Source organism: Pseudophryne corroboree, chromosome 3 (assembly GCF_028390025.1).
Source record: "Pseudophryne corroboree isolate aPseCor3 chromosome 3, aPseCor3.hap2, whole genome shotgun sequence".
In the NCBI taxonomy this organism is placed as follows: Eukaryota; Metazoa; Chordata; class Amphibia; order Anura; family Myobatrachidae; genus Pseudophryne; species Pseudophryne corroboree.
The window spans coordinates 422,177,344-422,197,403 of record NC_086446.1 but is presented as its reverse complement, the minus strand read 5'-3'; the positions used below and the strand labels follow the sequence as shown (position 1 = coordinate 422,197,403).

The window sequence follows — 20,060 nt, the reverse complement described above, 5'->3', positions numbered from 1 at the left end:
GTTATTATAGATCATATAAGATCTGTGTCACAACTGAGGGCTGGAGATCGTGACTGGGAGCCTCAGTTGTAGGGGCTGATGGGTACTTGAATTTAGGAGGAGCTATGTGACTCCTGGACATGCGTAATGACAGCAGCAATGAATGCCCGAGGGCGTGACCATGACAACTGGGAATGCCTTATGTGCTTTTATTAAATAAAAAGTCAAATAACGTGCAAAAGAATAATAGAAAGTCACAAGTGATAATTAGGTGCACAATTGGTAAAGACCAGTAACCTGGAATATGGAGGAAAGTTCTGTAAACAATAAATGAAGCTGGGGTTCGCTGGAAGATGAGAAAGGAAGCTGGGGTTCGTAGGTAAATGAGGAAAGAAGCTGGAGTGCGCTGGTAAATGAGGAATGATGGATGGTTACTGAAAAGCCAAAGTTCAAACACAGGAATCAGAGTAGACTGTACAGGGCTAATCACTGGAGAGTCGGGTTACACTGCAGAGTGTAATCACCAGGGAAGTCAGGCTGAACTGCAGAATGGAATTGCAGGAGAAAGTCTGTAGTGAAGCTTGCAGGCTGGAATCACTGATGACAATGAAAGCACTGACGATTTCCTGGTTCAGGCTCAATCCCTTTATACCCTTAGGTATGCAGGGATTGGATGAGCAATTAGGCAGACTTCAGCGGAGCTATGGATTGGAGGACAAGATTATGTGACTAGAACTAAGATGGCTGCGCCCATACCGGCCAGTGCAGGGAAACCTTGTTTGTAACACCACATGGAGATTCCTCTGTAATGGCGGCGGTGTACACAGAGTACGCCAACTTGCATCTCAGACCTCCAGCGCGGATGGCCGCGGCCGCAGTAGATCGGGAGTGCCACATAACCTGTAATGCATTTGAGAATACACAGACGATGGCCGAGGCCCCGCCGGCTGGTGACGCCACGCCAGTCGCCCGGGCACCGGAAGGACAACATCCACGGACCAGCAGAGACCCACGGAGGACGTGCATCCAGAAGGGAAAACGGTGTCTCAGCACCCGGATCGTGACAATCTGTTACCATTTTTTTATTGTTTCTGTTTGATGTATATATGGTTAAATGTATGTGATCTGTTCAGCAATTATGTCTTACCTGTTTAAGTATGGGGAGTATACTGTGACTGGCTAGAGGACATCATGTGACCCATATTCACCCAGGATAAATTTGGGAACCTGGGATCCATACAGCACTTCTTGATAAAGGGGAGAGAATCCTTGAAACGCGTTGAAGTTTTGTGCTGTGACGACCATCCATCAGCTGCGAGACGTGTGTTGCAGTATTCGTGTGTTTTTATGCTTCTTGAATAAATCCTTGTACATTTTTAAGCACTACCGTCTACCTGTCTCCTGTCTGCAGTGAGTGGAGGAGTAAAAAGAAACCTTTCAGTGCACTCGAGATTGAATTCCAATGTAAGTGTTATTCTTACGGTTCAGTGTGATTGAAAAGAGTACCAGCCATTTCCTAGAGCTTTAAATATACCTTTATAGGAACGTGAGGCTGAATTTTAATGTGAGTGTCATTCTAAATACATGGAACCATCTGAGGGCAGATTGTGGATGAAGCAGTTCGTTACCAGAACCTCCCTATCAGATATCTCATTGTGAAAGTTTTCACTGTTTTAATGATAAAAAACATCAGCAGCGCTAGTTTTTTTATCGTTTTCTTTGTTTGCATGAGTCTATATATGGGAATTTTTGAAGGGTAAATTCCATTGATTTTAAACCAGCAGCTTTTTCTTTGCAGCGCAGGGCTACATTCAATATATTTGTTGCAGCCAATCAGAAGCCTTGGCTGCCGGTCCGCGAGCTCTGATTGGCTTACAGGTTGTTGCCGAATTAAATGGAAAACACTGAGGGGCAGGAGAAGCGCAGGCTGCGCTCTCCTCCCCTCATGCAGCAGCTGCACTGGTGAGCTGTGGCGTGGGTACGGCGTACCCATAGCTAAATTCTTAAGGGTACGCCGTACCCTCGCGTACCCGCCCACTTGCAGTGCTGGGTAGCACACAATGGGTGATATTCAAATCTTATCACGCTGGCAGCCACTAGATCAGGGGTCAGGGAACATTTTTTGCCTTTTACCCCAAAATATATTTAGATATGCCGACGCCACCCCCTTGATTTGAAAATAAGGAAATCATATATTATTGTGCCTATACTGTATACAGGTTATCACTGTTTGTGGTATTTCTGAGATACTGTGTGTACATATAATTATTATAATTTTTCTTATTATTTTTGCCAATTATTTTTTGGCAATGGATGGGTTAATTAACACTTTCTCCCCAAAACACCAGAATGAATGTAAGAAAGATGGAAAGGGGTGGGGGTGGGGGTGGGGGGGTGGGTGAACATGACTTTTAGGAGACAGATGGTCAAATCCTCACCTCAGTGATGTCAGTGGGAATTTCCCACTGTTATGTGTGCCACTGTTTGATCCTGCGGAACTCCGTCAGTGGTCAGCTACAGAATATTTCAAGTTCTGTGTGTGGGTTGGCGGGAGGACAGGACAGTGCAGGATGGGAGGGCGTGAGGGAGCCCGGTGTGACGTCAGCATGTCACACCGTGGCCAGGAACACAGCACAGGGCGGCCTGGAGCGATCGCGGTGTGACGTCAGCACGTCACATCGCGTGCTGGACGGGGCTGTGTCTCGGTAGTGCGACCGTCCATTACCCCCAGGAATTAAATTTTTACCCCATTTGGGGTAATTTACCCCGTTCCCTGACCACTGCACTAGATGGTGTCCAAATGGAGCTATTCAATTGCAGCTTTGTTTGGGCATGATGGCTGCTGGTGTCTGCATTTCAGCTCACACCTCTAGGAGTGGTGAGCTGAAATATGTGAAAAGTGACCCGATTTGGCGCCAAGACTGCACTTTTCACAATCGCGCCTATCATTTTCATCGGGTTTAGTCACTTTACGCAGCTAAACCCAACCTCCTATGAGCGTGATAACGGGACTTTAGGCGAGAGATCGGGCGCAATAATCAATTGAATTCCGCCCAATATCTTCTGGTTTGCAGTGCTATACTGGCATTCAGAAAATACTGCATGCGAGGTGGTGCAGTGTAATGAATGGTGGAATTAAATATCGTTCTGTTGTTCATTATGTTGCATAGTGAGTATGGGCAATCTTGGATGGTCTGGGACAAAAGGAATTCGTCGTGACCATCTGCAAGATTGCCCTTTTGTTTAAGTGTGTACCCTGTCTAACATTCCTATGTAGCTTCCAGTATTAATAGCTGGATTAGCTACGTCCCCCTATCCATTAAACAAGGAAAATTGCGTAACTGTAATATGAGCAGTGCCAGATTAAGGTCCTCATAGGCCTGGAGCTGTAATTTATGAAGGGCCTATTGTGCGCCGCTGCAGGGGGTGTGACCAGCGTGGTGAGGGTGTGACTACCGATATGGGGATGTGGTGTGGCTAGCACCATGGAGGGCATAGCTACCCACCTACCTAACTATGGTTTATTTTTATGCTGCGAGCTAACGTACTGGTATATACGGTATTTGGATTGTGGGAGGAAACCCACGCCAGTATGGGGAGAATATACAAACTACACGCAGTTAGGGACATGGTGGGAATCAAACCCATGACTTTAGTGCTGTAAGGCAGTAATGCTAACCATCACACCATCCGTAGACCTGTTAGTGGTGGCAGTCCAATCCACATGGAAATTTTTCCCCTAGAACATTTACAAAATACTATCCTATGACTAAACTCATTAATGAGTATGTACTGCTATGGTTTTTCTAATATGCATTTTCAGTTTCTTTTAACATGCCACTACCATGTAAAAAAAATAAATATGCATTAACGAATATGGTAAAAACCAGGATAAAAAAACAAAACAAAAACAGACAGAATACAATTTGAAGTTTCCAATTAGCTTCATTAGTCTCACCCGCTCCCCGCACACACTACACTACCCCTAACCCTGCACCCGCTCCCCGTACACACTATACTACCCCTAACCCTGCACCCGCTCCCCGTACACACCATACTACCCCTAACCCTGCATCCGCTCCCCGTACACACTATACTACCCCTAACCCTGCACCCGCTCCTTGTACACACTATAGTACCCCTAACCCTGCACCCGCTCCCCGTACACACTATACTATCCCTAACCCTGCACCCGCTCCCCGTACACACTACACTACCGCTAACCCTACCCCTGCACCCCGCGCACACTATACTACCACTAACCCAGCACCCGCTCCCCGTACACACTACACTACCACTAACCCTGCACCCACTCCCCACACACACACTACACTACCGCTAACCCAGCACCCGCTCCCCGTACACACTACATTACACTACCGCTAACCCCGCTCCCCGTACACACTACACTACCCCTAACCCTGCACCCGCTCCTCGTACACACTACACTACCCCTAATCCTGCACCCGCTCCCCGTACACACTACATTACCCCTAAACCTGCACCCGCTCCCCGTACACACTACACTACCGCTAAATCTGCACCTGCTCCCCGTACACACTACACTACTTCTAGCACCCGCTCCCCGCACACTATACTACCGCTAAACCTGCACCCACTACCCGCACACACTACACTACCCCTAATCCTACACCCGCTCCCCGTACACACTACACTACCCCTAATCCTGCACCAGCTCCCCGTACACACTACCCCTAACTCTGCACCCGCTACCCGTACACACTACACTACCCCTAACCCTGCACCTGCTCCCCGTACACACTACACCACTCCCTACCCTGCACCTGCTCCCCACACACACTACCTCTAACCCTGCTGGGGGCGTATTAATGAGCAATGGGGGCATGGTCACCTATGTAATCTGTGAAGGGTGGGTCAGGGTGACAAGGCCGCTAGCAGGATGGTGGCTGTGTCACTAATATACTGAGCACAGTCAGTACCTCACTCCTGCTGCCACCGCCCCCCGCCACTTGCTGTACAGTGCACAGAGCCATAGCAAACAGTCCCCTCGTGTGATATGGCCGCCTATGCACAGCAGCGTACAGCCGTATCACAGATTGCGTATCTTTTAATTGTGTCCTACAGGGCTTCCGTAGCCCTGGAGGACACACAGTAAGAGAGCCCACATGGCTGCCGCCGCGCACACTGGACCACCTGTGCCCATTTGCAATGGAGTAGGCTGCGTCCCGTGGCGATAGCACAGCCCAGGGGGCACCTGGCACTCTGCCCCCCTGGCCAGCCCGCCACTGGACTGGACTGAGGGTTCTAGGTGGGAGGGTACTGGGATGGGTGCAGTGGGCTGTTTGGGGAGGGAAGGCAGGGAGACACTGGGATGGGGATCAGTAATGGTGGGGACACTGAGCTGGAGAAGGGGCAGACACTGGATGGGTACACTGACCTGCTGCACCTGTGCATTCACGTTCACAACAGCCTCTTGAGCAGCTCTTCCTGCATCATCTGCCATACAGTGGGACGGATACAGTGTGGGACCGACACAGTGCGGGACCGATACAGTGCGGATGGGATACAGTGTGGGACGGATACAGTGCGGGTGGGATATAATGTGGGATGGATACAGTGTGGGACGGATACAGTGCGGATGGGATACAGTGCGGGAGGGATACAGTGCGGGAGGGATACAGTGCGGGAGGGATACAGTTCGGGTGGGATACAGTGTGGGATGGATACAGTGTGGGACGGATACAGTGCGGGTGGGATACAGTGTGGGACGGATACAGTGTGGGATGGATACAGTGCGGGAGGGATACAGTGCGGGAGGGATACAGTGCGGGATGGATACAGTGCAGGTGGGATACAGTGTGGGTAGGACACAGTGTGGGTGGGATACAGTGCGGGTCAGATACAGATGGTGTGTGGGACAAAGGGAAGCAAGCTCTCCCCCGACGCACACCTGATTTAAATTGTAGAGCGTTATGCTGTGCGTTGGTGGGCAGAGAGGGGAGGACGTTGGTCTCAGGCAGCGATTGGATAAGATCGCTGCCAGCGGTGAGAGACTGACTGCACAGCACGTCCTGCAGGGCCCACTCATTTTTTAAAACAGGGTCAAAAACTGCCTATCTCTGAATCTCTGATATCACATGCTTGTCTTCTTTTCTAATCTCTCACAGTATCTTTCTTTACTTTTCTAACATAACTTAATCACCTACCTGTCTATCTTAGGTGCATTACTGTTCCTCAACTGCACTCTTTCCTTACATTCCACCTCTCACTTTCCCTCCCATGTTACTTCTCTCTCTCTCTCTCTCTTACCTTTTCCTGCCTCTGCTCAGTATAATAGTGTGTGACATGGATGGCTGGCAGCAGTGTCGAGTCCTGGCCCCGCCCCCTGCACGATGTCATGTAGTGGGCGGAGCTTGCAGTATCAGGAAGTGCTGCACAGCCCACTGACTGAGCCCAGCCACCGAGCACCAGCACAGGCTGCTGTATCAGGGATATTGACTGCACGGGGTGCTGTTACCATACGCTGCCTGATCGGGGTTGAGCTCCGATCACGGCAGCCGGACCAGTGGAGGGGTAAGTGCAGGCCTCTGTGGGGACAACACTATGCAGCCAGTGTTTTTTTTTACTGTTAACACTGGCTGCATTGCAGGAGATCCTGTGGGCCTATTTTCAATGGGGGGCCTGGAGCTGCAGCTCCATCCGCCCCATTGTTAATCCGGCCCTGAATATGAGTCCTCATTTTTGTTGGAGCATGGAGACATTTTATACTGTTTAAACCAATCTCTAAAATCCTTTGCTCACACCCTAGTCTGTTTCCTCTCATCATTTGTCTGTTGCCCCACTTCTGCTCATGTTCTGTGTATAAATCCCTCTTTTGTCCAAGTTATGAAGAGATCATCCTCTACACCTGCTGCCACCATCAGGATTTACTTTCTTTGAACAATTTGGCACTCCTATATCTATGCCTCAAATATCTCCCAGCTTCTTCCTCCAACAGCTGAAAATGCATTTTGTAAATAAAGTAAAGTTACCAGAAAGTCGATCTGAGGACAGAAGTGGTACGGAAACTTTGGTTCTGATACAGAAAATAGACATTAAAAAGATACAATTAAAAGGTCAACAGGGTCAAAAGGTCGACACCCCCCCAAAAAACTTGGGTGTTGTGTTTTTAAAAATAGGATTTTGATAACCTACCGGTAAATCCTTTTCTCCTAGTCCGCAGAGGATGCTGGGGACGACATCAAGACCATGGGGTAAAGACAGGATCCGCAGGAGACATGGGCACTCCAAAGACTTTTCATTGGGTGTGAACTGGCTCCTCCCTCTATGCCCCTCCTCCAGATCTCAGTTGTAGGAACTGTGCCCAGGGAGACTGACATTTCGAGGAAAGGAATTACTTAACTAGTGGTGACATATCTACCAACTCACACCCTCAACCATGCCGCACACATGGCATTCAACATAACACACGCCAACAGGCATGAACCAATTACAGCAACATGCTGAAACTAATATAACACAACATGTGTAACCTAATGAACAAAACTGCAGGTAAAGTACGCACTGGGACGGGCACCCAGCATTCTCTACGGACTAGGAGAAAAGGATTTACCGGTAGGTATCAAAATCCTGTTTTCTCATACGTCCTAGAGTATGCTGGGGTCCACTTCATGACCATGGGGTTTATACCAAAGCTCCAGTACGGGCGGGAGAGTGCGGATGACCCTGCAGCACCGACTGACCGAACTTGAGGTCCTCATCGGCCAAGGTGTCAAACTTGTAGAACTTAGCAAATGTGCAGCCGCACAGGATGAGCCCACCTTCCTAGTGGAGTGGGCCTTTACCGACGTCGGTAACGGCAATCCACATGTAGTATGAGCTTGCTGAATCGTATTTCTACTCCAACGTGCAATAGTCTGCTTGGAGGCAGGACAGCCAATCTTGTTGTGAGCATACAGGACAAACAAAGCTTCTGTTTTCCGTATACGAGCCGTTCTAGCGACATAGATTTTCAAAGCACTAACCATATCTAGAGATTTTGAATCAGTGAATGTGTCAGTAACTACTGACACTACAATAGGTTGGTTTATGTGGAAAGATGAAACCACCTTCGGAAGAAAATGTGGACGAGTTCTCAACTCTGCCCTATCTTCATGGAAGATCAGGTAAGGGCTCTTGTGAGACAAGGCCCCCAATTCAGACACCTGCCTTGCGGATGCCAAAGCCAAAAGCATCACCACTTTCCAAGTGAGAAACTTCAACTCTATCTTTTGTAGAGGCTCAAACCAATCCGATTGAAGGAACTGCAATACCACGTTAAGGTCCCATGGTGCTACTGGAGGCACGAATGGAGGCTGGATTTCACAAAGGTCTGAACCTCTGGAAGAGAGGCCAATTGTTTCTGGAAGAACACTGACAAGGCCGAAATCTGGACCTTGATTGATGCCAATCGGAGGCCCGCCTCCACACCATATAGCAAAAAATGGAGAAAACATCCTAAATTAAACTCTTCCATAGGAGCTTTCTTGGATTCACACCAAGATACATATTTTCTCCAAATACGGTGGTAATGTTTTGACGTTACTCCCTTTCTGGCCTGAATAAGGGTGGGGATGACCTCTTCTGGAATACCCTTTCTGGCTAGGAAATGGTGCTCAACAGCCTTGCTGTCAAATGTAGCCGCGGTAAGTCTTGGTACACACACGGCCCCTGCTCCAGCAGGTCCTCTCGAGGAGGAAGAGGCCGAGGATCTCCTATGAGTAACTGCTGAAGATCTGGGTACCAAGCCCTCCTTGGCCAGTCCGTGGCAATGAAGATTGCTCGAACCCTTGTTTTTCTTATGATCCTGAGTACTTTTGGGATCAGCGGAAGTGGAGGGAAGACATACACTGACGGAAACACCCATTGGGTCACCAGTGCATCCACTGCTACTGCTTGAGGGTCTCTCAACCTGGAACAGTATCTCTGAAGCTTCTTGTTGAGACGAGACGCCATCATGTCTATTTGAGGAACTCCCCAAAGACTTGTCACCTCTGCGAAGACTTCTTGGTGGAGGCCCCACTCTCCTGGATGGAGATCGTGTCTGCTGAGGAAGTCTGCTTCCCAGTTGTCTACTACCAGAATGAATATTGCCGACAGAGCTTGTAGATATTTTTCTGCCCAGCGGAGGATTTTTGACGCCTCTGCCATTGCCGCTCTGCTTTTTGTTCCACCCTGCCTGTTTATGTACGCGACTGCTGTTACATTGTCCGCCTGGATCTGCACGGGACAGTCTTGAAGAAGATGTACCGCTTGTTGAAGACCGTTGTAATTGGCTCTTAGCTCCAGAACGTTTATGTGAAGGCAGGCTTCCTGTTGTAACCAACGTCCCTGGAAGTTTTCTTCCTGAGAGACTGCTCCCCAGCCTCGGAGACTTGCATCCGTGGTTACCAGGACCCAGTCCTGAATCCCGAACCTGCGTCCCTCTAGTAGGTGAGAGCTGTGTAACCACCACAGGAGCTAAATCCTGGTTTTTGACGACAGGATTATCATTCTGTGCATGTGTAGGTGTGACCCCGACCACTTGTCCAACAGGTCCCACTGGAATACTCTGGCATGGAACCTGCCAAACTGTAAGGCCTCGTAGGCCGCGACCATCTTCCCCAATAAGCGAATGCACTGATGGATCGACACACTTGATGGTTTCAATATCTGTTTTACCATTTTCTGGATTTCCAGAGCCTTTTCCAGAATCATCCCGAGGAAAGACAACCTTGTCGTCGGTTCCAACTGTGACTTTGGGTAATATATGATCCACCCGTGTTGTTGGAGTATTGACAGAGAGAGTTATATGTTTTGTAAAAACTGCTCCCTGGATCTCGCCTTTATCAGGAGATCGTCCAGATAAGGAATTATATTGACTCCTTTCTGACGAAAGAGGACCATCATCTCCGCCATCACCTTGGTGAATACCTTCGGCGCCGTGGAGAGACCGAAAGGCAACGTCTGGATTTGGTAATGGCAATCCTGGACCGCGAATCTCAGATAAGCCTGGTGAGGAGGATAGATGGGAACATGCAGGTAAGCATCCCACCGACACCAAGTAGTCCCCCCCCCCCTCCAGACTGGCAATCACTGCCCGAAGTGATTCCATCTTGAACTTGAACCTTTTTAGGTAACAATTCAGATCTTTTAGATTTAGGATCGGTCTGACTGAGCCGTCCAGCTTCGGAACAACAAAGAGGCTGGAATAAAAACCCCTCCCTTGTTGAGACGACGGTACCAGGACTATGACCTGGTCTTGACATAATTTTTGGATTGCCGCTGTTACTGCTTCTCTTTCTGGCAGAGAAACTGGCACGGTCGATTTGAAAAATCGTCATGGAGGCACGTCTTGAAACTCCAGTTTGTATCCCTGGGATACTATTTGCAACACCCAGGGATCCAGGCCAGACAGAATCCAACCCTGGCTGAAGAGTTTGAGACGTGCCCCCACCCGAGCGGCCTCCCGCAAGGGAGCTCCAGCGTCATGCTGGGGATTTGGCAGAAGAAGGGGTAGACTTCTGCTCTTGGGAACCTGGAGCCGCTGTGGGCTTCTTTCCCCTTCCCCTACCTGCAAAGAAGGGGGAACCTCTCGTCTTTTTGTATTTATTGGGCCAAAAGGACTACATTTGCGGGTGATAGGTCTTTTTTTTGCCGGTGCAGGCGCAGAGGGCATAAATGTCGACTTACCTGCGGTAGCCGCCGAGACTAACGCATCCAGGCCATCGCCAAATAAGGCCTCACCCTTATATGGGAGAGCCTCCATGTTTCTTTTGGAATCTGCATCCGCGTTCCACTGGCGAATCCACAACGTGCGCCTAGCCGATACTGCCATGGTAGCAGCCTGTGAACTCAAGAGTCCAATATCCTTCATTGCTTCCAGCATGTAGGCGGCAGCGTCCTTGATATTCCCTAATTTAAGGAGTATCTCATCTTTATCAATCGTGTCAATTTCTGATGACACGCTTTCTGACCATTTTTCAATAGCGCGACTCACCCATACGCAGGCAATTGTGGGCCTAATCAGTGTACCATTGGTAACATAAATGGATTTCAATGTCGTTTCCATTTTGCGGTCTGCCGGCTCTTTAAGAGAAGCCGTGCCAGGAGCAGGGAGAATGACTTTCTTTGTCAACCTGGAAAGTGCACTGTCTAACACAGGGGGTGACTCCCACTGTTTCCTGTCCTCAGCCGGGAAAGGGTAAGCTATGTGAATCCTTTTGGGAATACAAAATCTTTTATCAGGATTCACCCACATCCCTTCAAACAGAGCATTTAGTTCGTGTGAAGGGGGAAACGTGACTTTGGACTTCTTTTCCTTACATAAATACGCCTTCTCCTGAGGTACAGGAGTGGTTTCTGTAACCTCCAACACGTCCCTTATAGCCACAATCATATATTGTATATTTTTTGCCAATTTATGATCTATCTCTCTGGATTCACTATCGTCAGAATCCGTGTCGGTATCCGTGTTTACAACATTTGTAAATGGTCTCTTCTGTGACCCATAGGGGCCGCCCGCATAAGGAATAACGGCATCCTGAAAAATCACATCTTCCACAGATTTTCTCCAGCATGCAGCCTTAGATTCAGACTTATCTAATCTACGGTTAATCAGATGCATACTATCACGTATCTCTTTCACCCATGCAGGCTCTTGGTGTGCCGGTAGCGCCACCACATTACAACTCTGTGTCCCTAAAATGGCTTCCTCCGGGGAGGAACTCCCTGCCTCAGACATGCCTCACACGTGTACAGCACACCAACAGACACACTGGGACTTATTTTGGGACAGACCCACAGTAAATCTGTCAGAGGGACACAGGATAGGAGCAGCCCATTCACAATCCCAGCACCAGTATTTCCTGTGCACACAGTATGTCCACAGCCTAACAGCGCTTTTTAAATAGTAATATACACTATCAAATGCACCACAATTGCTTTGTGCCCCCCTTTAATAGCACCCTGTATTTGTCAGAAGTGGATGAGAGGACCAGCGTGTTCTCTGCAGCCTGAGGAGAGAAAATGGCGCTGAGTAGTGTGCTGGCTCCCTAAGGAAGAAGCTCCGCCCCCTTTTAGCCAGTTTGAGGTATTTTTATTGCTGCCAAGGGCACCCCTTCCCCTGCGCCCTGCACCCTGTAGTGCCTGTGTGTGTGGGCAGCAATGGCACGCTGCGCTCCTGCCAGCCGCGCCGCACCGCAGCCGTCACTTTCTTGATATAAGATCATTCTTCTTATACTCACCTGTCTTCTGACTGCTGGCTCTGTGAGGGGGGTGACGGCGTGCTGTGGGAGTGAGCATCTAGACACGGCTAGCGTTCAGTTCCCTTCAGGAGCTAATGGTGTCCTGTCAGCCAGAAGCAGAGCCATGAAACTCTGATGAAGTTGGTTCTGCTTCTGCCCCCTCAGTCCCACGAAGCAGGGAGTCTGATGCCAACAGATCTCCCTGAAAATAAAAAACCTAACATAAGTCTTTTCAGAGAAACTCAGTAGAGCTCCTCAGAGTGCATCCAGTCTGCCTAGGCACATTTCTTAAACTGAGGTCTGGAGGAGGGGCATAGAGGGAGGAGCCAGTTCACACCCAATGAAAAGTCTTTAGAGCCCCCATGTCTCCTGCGGATCCCGTCTATACCCCATGGTCTTGATGTCGTCCACAGCATCCTCTAGGACGTATGAGAAAAAAAAATTTTTTTTTTGAATCCCAATTTTTTGAAATGCATCCACTCGCCACACTTCAGGCGTAGTGGCTCGCTCTGCTTCGCTCGCCTCAAGGTTACTAATGGTGATAGTTTGTGACATGGATAGTTTAATTTTATGAAATGCGTCACCTCGCAGCCTCTCTTCGATCGGCACGCTTTGGGCTCGCAATATGGTTACTAAAGGTAATAGCTTGTGACATGGATAGTAAAGGCAGCAAAAGTTGTAAAAATTTAAAAAACTAAAAACAATGTGTTGACCCTGTCAACCTTTTGACTGTCAACCATTAGTGATTGTACTATTGACTGTAGACATTTTTAGTGTATATCTATAAACAGGAAACTTCTCTGTCTAATGGTTGAAAACCAAAAAAAGGGTACAGAAGCCAGGTTATGCTAATGCGAGGATCTGTGTTTCTGCGTCTCTATTAGTACTGACACTTGAACTAGCCCTATGATACCTGTCAGAAACAGTCTTACCTTCCCCGTATGTCTGACTCGCATGGAGCTTTTGCTATATGCCCACAAATCAGGATAGTTCTATGCAGTCTCATTATTGTTGCCCTGGCACTCTCAAATTCATGGAAAGATACATCCAGCCAAGTTCTGTCAGAAAAGGAAGAGAAAATGGAGAAATGCCTAAATGTGCATCTGTGCATGCGCTGTATGCAAAACCTCACCACATGCGTCTGTGAAAAGAGATCCGAACAGTGGTGGCTCCAGAGGAGGGGCTGCAGGTCCTTTCAAATTTCAAATGGGGGAACCACATCAACTTTCACCAACTGCCATTTCAAACTGACTCAATGGCAGTTGGTGTGCCTCCCCTATTTGAATTTTCAAATGAGCTGCAGCCCCACCTCTGGAGCCAACCCTGGATCCGACCGACTCCGATTGAGTCCCAGGGTGAGAAATACATTAAACATTGTTTTAGGAAATGTGCTTATACTGTATGCCAAAGGTATTTTATTAAAATCATTAAATGAAAAAAATAAATTAAAGAGACACTTCTATAAACATAACAATCAGTGGTGGATTTTACCTATGGGCTGTAGGATTGCAGACCACCAGTAAAATCTGCCACCTTTGCTCAGTGAGCCAGATGCAGTCTGTAAAGACTTGCAGTGACTTCCTTTTGGAAGTCCTACCTGCCAGTCACCCACAGGACAGGCAGTCCCATTGGGAGGTGTGCTTCCATCATCTGGAATATAGGCAGGTACTGATCCATCAAGCAGTAGCATCAGAGAGGTGTATGGCTCCAAATTTATTCTGCAGCAGGACAATGACCCCAAACACACAGCCAATGTCATTAAGAACTAGGGCCCTCATTCCGAGTTGATCGCTCGCAAGGCGATTTTAGCAGAGTTACACACGCTAAGCCGCCGCCTACTGGGAGTGAATCTTAGCTTCTTAAAATTGCGACCGATGTATTCGCAATATTGCGATTACTAACTACTTAGCAGTTTCAGAGTAGCTTCAGACTTACTCTGCCTGTGCGATCAGTTCAGTGCTTGTCGTTCCTGTTTTGACGTCACAAACACACCCAGCGTTCGCCCAGACACTCCCCCGTTTCCCCGGCCACTCCTGCGTTTTTTCCGGAAACGGTAGCGTTTTTTCCCGCACGCCCATAAAACGGCCTGTTTCCGCCCAGTAACACCCATTTCCTGTCAATCACATTACGATCGCCGGAGCGATGAAAAAGCCGTGAGTAAAAATACTATCTCCATTGTAAAATTACTTGGCGCAGTCGCAGTGCGAATATTGCGCATGCGTACTAAGCGGAATTTCACTGCGATGCGATGAAAAATACCGAGCGATCAACTCGGAATGAGGGCCTATCTTCAGCGTAAAGAACAAGGAGCCCTGAAAGTGATGATACAGTTTCCACAGGGCCCTGATCTCAACGTCATCGAGTCTGTCTGGGATTATATGAAGAGACAGGAGGATTTGAGCAGGCCTACATCCACAGACGATCTGTGGTTAGTTTTCTAAGACGTTGGAATAACCTCCCTGCCGAGTCCCTTCAAAAACTGTTAACTATAAACACTTCTATAATATAAGAATGGGATACCCAATAGCGCTAAATGTGAATCTAGAGCAGCACCTCTAGAAGAACCTCCTGTTAGCCAAGGTTCAAAAACAACATAAAATGCACAGATCTGAGGGCGCTAGATTAATGGTATTGTTCACGTACTTAATTGCAGTGGTATACAATAAAAGTATAAAATACATCCAAGTAAAATGTATTCATAAAAATACAATAAAACATCAAGAGCATCGATAAGGTTTCACAAAGCTAAGTCTTCGGATTTATCCGATTTTACATTCAGTTTCTTTGTTGGTATAGATTCACTGAGTGACACAAATGCAGAAAGATAGATTGACCCAACGCGTTTTGTCCCTTAATGGGACTTCTTAAGGGGTACAGAAATCGGATGCTCAGACAATGAGGTGGGAATAACTTGATAAACCATCTACATCTCTAATTGTACCAGTTTAGGTAGGTATATACAACCAAGTTATATCTGGTGTATTAGATCGCAACGCAATATGGCTTCATATTGTGGCGTGATGGATTATATCTAAACAATGGTCTTAGTATAACCGATGGTAAATGAACAAATATCTATGCTGAACTGTTGTGGATGATGATCAACTTTCAGCGTATAGAGCACTGGGCATAATATGCAGGCCCGGCGCTACCCGCTCAGCGAAGGGATGCAGTGCAGGGAGGCGCTGGGACGGAGAGGCGCTCCCCCTGCTCTGCATTCCTTCCCTGCTGCGCCGTCCTGTCCCCCCTGCTGCTGCTGCTGCTGCTGTGCCTGTCACTGTATGAGAGGCACTGGCTGCCGCGCCTGCAGCATGAAAATCCTCCTCCCTCCCCTGTGTGACAGGACAGCGCTGTGTACGGTACAGAAGGGGGCGGGGTTAAGCAGACAGAAGGGGCGGGGCTAAACGGGACAGAAGGGGGCGGAGCTACACGGACCAGGCTGCTGTAGTGTAGGGATACTGGCTTAGGTAAGTGAAGTGTGAGAGGGAAATGTGTGTGTATTGTGTGTGTGTGTGGTATGTCTGTGTGCGTTTAAGTGTGCTTTAAGGACGCTACTACTACAGGGGTGGCATTACGTGTAACGACGCTACTAATGGGGGCCATTGCGTGTAACGACGCTACTACTGGGGGGTCATTACGTATAAGGACAATACTACTACTTGGGGGCATTATGTATAGGATGCTACCATTACTGGGGGGGCATTACGTATAACAATACTACTACTGGGGGGCATTACGTATAAGGATGCTACTACTGGGGGGGGGCATTATGTATAAGGATGCTACTACTAATGGGAGCGCATTACGTATAAGGACGCTACTACAACTGGGGTGGGCATTACGTATAAGGACGCTACTACTACTAGGGCGGAATTATGCATATGGACGCTTCTACTACTGGGGGTGCACTACGTATAAGGACGCTACTACGACTGGAGGGGGCATTACGTATAAGGACGCTACTACTACTAGGGGGAATTACGTATAAGGACGCTTCTACTACTGGGGGTGCACTACGTATAAGGACGCTACTACAACTGGGGGGGCATTAGGTATAAGGACGCTACTACTACTAGGGCGGAATTATGCATATGTACGCTTCTACTACTGGGGGTGCACTACGTATAAGGACGCTACTACAACTGGAGGGGGCATTACGTATAAGGACGCTACTACTACTAGGGGGAATTACGTATAAGGACGCTTCTACTACTGGGGGTGCACTACGTATAAGGACGCTACTACTACTGGGGGGGGCATTACGTATAAGGACGCTACTACTACTAGGGGGAATTACGTAAAAGGACGCTTCTACTACTGGGAGTGCACTACGTATAAGGACGCTACTACAACTGGGGGGGGCATTACGTATAAGGACGCTACTACTACTAGGGCGGAATTATGCATATGTACGCTTCTACTAGGGCGGAATTATGCATATGTACGCTTCTACTACTGGGGGTGCACTACGTATAAGGACGCTACTACAACTTGTCAAAGTCAGAAAAATGTCTCAATGCACGTTGCCATATTTGCACCGCACACTGGTCCGCGCTGCGCGTGCGTGCGCTCTCCCGTGGATGCGCATACCCGCAATAACGTGCACTCGCAGGCGCGGTATGCGTATTTACGGTAGAGTTTATGTAGTCGTAGCGTGCGACTCATTCGTTACAAATGTTCACAATTAATGTAGTTTATAGATCATGGTCCCTTTGATAGATTCTGAAAGTTTGGTTAAAATACAATGTCCCAGAGCTGAGGAATCCCTCTTTATATCGTACAAAGGGTCTAACAGGAATCATACAGCAGTGTTTGGTACCCATCGGAAGAGTATTTAATTAGCAATATTCCGGTGTTGGTTTGGAGCGTATTAATCGCTCGTGCGAATAGTTATGGACATAAGAAGTTTATGTCCATTTCTATTATTTACACATACTCAGGTATGCGGCGGGAAACCCAGTTTCCCACCCACCTGAGCTGTTGGAAATCGTCACAGCCCACCTGTATGAATCACCCTATGACCTTTTGTTATGATACAGGGCCGAATTCCTTCGGCCAATGGACAATGGGATTGTAGGACCAGGAGATTGCATTGTGTGTGGGGCATAAATAGGCAGACCGACCACATCCAGCTCTCACTCTCTCATCAACGGTTATCTGCTGATAGCCGGGAGCTGGATATCAAGGCGCAGGCGATCATACCCTTTGTGCGTAAGTTTCTCTCCGTTATCATTGTCTTTCTGTGAGCCAATTTCTCTCATCTCATCTCTCTCTCTCTCTCTCTCTCTCTCTCTGTTCTGTTCTCTCATATCTCCCCTAGACTAGGCTAGTATTGTATTGTATTAGATAGTATTGTATTGTATTGCATTTAGGTCAGAGTAGTATTGTCTTTTTGTATTTATGGTTTAGTTCTGTGGTTAGGAAGTCTCTGTTATATTGTAGTGTATCAATTGTACTGTTATCCCCTTTTTACAAGTATATTAGATATAATACAGTTAATAGGCCTTGGAACCTAAACCAGTATCTGTGTATTTTCTATAGTGTTAAGTGTTCACTTGAGCGTCGGTGACGCTCAAGCAGCTTTGTAGGTAGTCAGGTTACACAAGGTTGCACTTACACCCTGTACTCACATTAAGGTATTCAGTGTATTTCATTGGTATAAGGTTTTAACATAAAGGTATAGTGTTGTAAGCGTCTGCATCGCTGGTGACCTCCTCGTGGTCTCGAGCGTATGCTACGCTACAGCGAATCATTCCCCTAGACATAACCAATAACGTGTCCTGTGATCACTGGGCCGTGAGCGAACGTGACGCTTGAGCGTCTCGCCTACGGCTGAGCGATCGCTACGCAGATAGCGTACCATTACGGTACTTCTTAAGTAAACAGCGTACAGTGTTCTTAGCTTCATAAAGGGTTGTTTATACGACAAAGGAATTTAGCATTGTCAATTGCGGGCTCGTCCTATCCTTCTCATATCTGCACTAGGTAGATCAGCAGACATTATCCCTCCAGCAAAGGGTGGGAGGTTGTCTCACAGTGCTGACGGGATAAGCGTCTGCTTCGCTTAGATAAAGAGTGCTGAAGGAACCCGGTAACCGGAAGTAAGAACAAAACGCTTGTGTCTTTTTAAAACTGTTTATTTTTCTTTTGTCTTGCGTACGCATACATACCTGCATTTCTTTTCACTTGTGTATTTCATTTTTCGTATATCACTATTCCTGTTTGCCAATTTTATAGTTGATAGAAAGTGCTAAAAGGAGATTTGCTGTTATTTAATAGTAGAGGTAATAGTTAAAGTATAGAACAACACACGGTTTGTCTGAAGATACAAGGCAGTCAGTGTGGATTGCGGTAGATGATCAGGGATCACCTACATTGATAAATAAATATATTGTGTTACGGTGGATCCTTTGCATTGCGTACACGTGTCGCTAACAAAGACTAGCGTACGCAATCCAAAAGGCAGACGCACGCAGCGTTCATTACGCAACGTAGCGTCCGGTTACGCTCACGTAGCTCAAGTCACGAAAAAGTTGAATTAGCGCAAAGCGATAATTAGCGCAAGGCGATAATTAACGCACAGCGGTAGATAACGCGACGCGGTAAATAACGCAAATCTATTTTTAGAAAATCGGAAATTTAGTTTAACAGATCCTGCTCCTAATTGGTAACACTCTTGGCCTAAAGACAATTTCTGCGCAGAAATAGATATAGAAACAAAAGTGTGCTTGTGTTGAGTGAGTGTGTTTTGTATACAAAAGTTTATATAACTTTAAGGTGGAACCAAAAGGAAAGCCGGGTACTCGTCAAGGGACATACGTGTAAGTGACATATACGGTGGCCAGGGAGGCATCCCTGGTTAAATAATATTTGAGCATTAGAGTATAGCGGACCATAAGGTAACAAGACCAGGAGGTCATAAGGTAACAAGACCAGGAGGTCATAAGGTAACAAGACCAGGAGGTCGTAAGGTAAAAGGTCCGCTATAAAAGTCCAGTGGCACAACGCCTGGGGTGTTGGTGCAGAACCCATATAGGCCATACAAGCTCTGGCTGAAGGAATCGCAGCCGGAAACATAGATTCCATTGATCTTTCAGTACATGACAAGTAGTGCTCGTATACTGAACGATTGGACCGCACGTTATTGTGTGCAGTAGTTAGTAATCTGACCTAATACCATTAGAGTAAAGTGGTCACAAACGCTATCTGTACATTCTGACGTGATTTGTGTAATTTTTTTATTTTTGGAAGGGAAGTTCGCTGGTCACTCAGGAACTATCTAACAACCCCAACTTTACTGGAAAGAGTAAGTGTCCTGCGGGTAACCCTCATATGTTCCAGTAAACTAAAGGTTCACAGGGGCCCTAGGTTGGGTACAGCAGCTCTGGCTACAGTGATTGCAGCACAGGCCAACGTGGGCGAGAAGTAAGTGGGGTACTTGATAAACCACCACCGCCGGCCTGCCCAAGGACATCTTGGTTTGTTTGTAAGGGTTCGCTGAAAGCCTTGATATTCAAGGAGGAATAAGCAACGCCTGCAGATTATGGGGGCCATTTGTTCAGGTAGGGGGCGATCAACCCTGGTTCAGGTTGATTCTGTGAACCGACCAGTTGGGTCGGCACGATATGTAATGTGTGAAAAATATGGAATTCACACCGAATCTTTATGTGATGAATGGGAGAGAATGACTGTACAAGACAGGGACAAATTCCCAAGAATAGGTAGCTTTAGTCCAGAAGTGTTACAAAATTTAAGGAGGAGGATATGTCTCGTAAAATCAACAAAGAGACGAATTCAACATCATGATTGTTTACAGTTATGGCACCAGGAAGGTGA

At 47.5% G+C, this 20,060-nt stretch overlaps 1 long non-coding RNA gene across 2 annotated transcripts in view; it reads right to left on the bottom strand.

Annotated features, from left to right (window-relative positions):
• Positions 1–20,060, bottom strand: part of LOC135055805 (uncharacterized) — an 84,652-nt gene that overhangs the window by 47,449 nt on the left and 17,143 nt on the right. The window contains exons 3-4 of one of the 2 annotated variants that reach the window (XR_010243816.1): positions 13,157–13,282; positions 6,728–6,958 (exon numbers count right to left, since the gene is read on the bottom strand). This is a non-coding gene — a long non-coding RNA (uncharacterized LOC135055805). Of the gene's footprint in view, positions 1–6,727; positions 6,959–13,156; positions 13,283–20,060 lie in introns of those variants that run through there. The other variant, XR_010243815.1, reaches the window with a different exon arrangement.